Below are 1,497 nucleotides of genomic sequence, written 5' to 3'. Positions count from 1 at the left end.
TATGAGCTATAGCAACTACTCGGTATAATTTCTTCAAATAAATTCCTTGGATTACAAAAATAAGAACACCAAGCCATGGCTGGATTTATAGTGCAAAATTCATCTTCAGAGGTGTCTCTCTTTACCCAGCCTTTGATCGCATTCATAGCACATTGCTTGTGTCTTCTGCTGGCCTACTTCATTGTTAGCAAATGAAGGCAGTTCAATCGTTTTAACAGTTGATATTTTCCTTGTGTTTTCCATCATCAAAATCAAAATTCATTAGAATCGTAATTGATCATGCTTGGTACACACCTTGCCTTTGTACCCACATGTATTAATGTTGGTGAAGGACCGTGATCATCTTGCCATAGTCAAGATTGTAATCTACTACTCCTGCGGAGGAGGGCAAGTGACACCTGACTTTACAAGTGGAAGATATGCATTTCCTAGGGAAATTATAGGCCAAGACAAAGTAATATAAGTCAATCAGTAGGTTCCTTCCCAATCTAAAACTTGCAGAAATGTTATTTATAGTGCATATAATTAATGTAGGCGAATAGAGTAATCAAAGCATCTGAAGGTATCGTCATCACACCATGTGCAAACCACCTTGTAAATGTAAGTGAGTAGTGCTTTACTTCATGGACATTAAGTGCCCTATACATAGACATATGTGAATGCATTTCTGTGGAGGAGAAGCATGTACTTGATGAAATTGCTGTAACGATGTTTCTGTTTCAGCCAGGTGAAGAGCTTTTTCCAACAGATGAACAGGGGAAAGCATTATTTGACACAGGGGATATCTGTGCGACATGGGAGGTGAGTATGTGTAGGATCTTCCACAGAGTTATTTGTGACAGACAGTCAAGTCATTATTCTACCTGGAAGAATAGGATATGCACCTTTTGTTCTCCATATGTGTTATGTTTAAAAGGAATGATGTAAAGTTCTTAGAGATTTGGCTAAGATCCCCAACTGCCTGTATGAGGGGTACAGCAAAAGGATGAAATAAGAGACAGAGATAATTTGATAACGTGTAAAATGGGGCTGGGAGGGCAATGCCTCTTGTTGGGCAAAGACCAAGACTCTTCAGCTCCCCACTATTTTACTAGTCAGTGTGTGGGGAGGGGTAGTGAGTGGTTCTGGAACAGTAGTGGTCATTGCTATGGGCAAGTAAGGAGCATGAAGCATTCTTGCAAGATGAGACAAGGGCCAAATAGGAAACTGCAGTTTCCCCAGGTGAAACTGTTACTCCTCCCACTGCACTGCTTTAAAAATATTTGGCCCCGGCAGGTCTTACCTTGACCTATAGATACCACAGCTTCAATAGCTATAGGGATTCAGCTATATCAGAAGAAAGTTGGAAAATTCTTCATTCCAACATGGTTCAAAGGGCAGGACCAAATTCAATGTACAGTGTAGTCCCCACCATAAGCCAATATATTATTAGAAGGTAATGGGGAGAAAAGCAGAAGGGTTGTGAACAGTGGGGATTTGTGTCTCTCACTTTCCTAC

At 40.5% G+C, this 1,497-nt stretch overlaps 1 protein-coding gene and 1 pseudogene across 1 annotated transcript in view; one reads left to right on the top strand and one right to left on the bottom strand.

The window, feature by feature from the left end:
* LOC102006803 overlaps positions 1-1,497 on the bottom strand; it is a 351,399-nt pseudogene that overhangs the window by 111,883 nt on the left and 238,019 nt on the right.
* The window catches only part of LOC102023621 (aldo-keto reductase family 1 member C3 homolog), a 137,453-nt gene that overhangs the window by 1,454 nt on the left and 134,502 nt on the right, over positions 1-1,497 (top strand). The gene's annotated exons all lie outside the window — the stretch shown is intronic.

This window comes from Chinchilla lanigera, unplaced genomic scaffold (assembly GCF_000276665.1).
Source record: "Chinchilla lanigera isolate Chin_1 unplaced genomic scaffold, ChiLan1.0 scaffold00028, whole genome shotgun sequence".
Lineage (NCBI taxonomy): Eukaryota > Metazoa > Chordata > Mammalia > Rodentia > Chinchillidae > Chinchilla > Chinchilla lanigera.
Note: the sequence above shows the minus strand (reverse complement) of the source record. Positions and strands in the feature narration are given on the sequence as shown.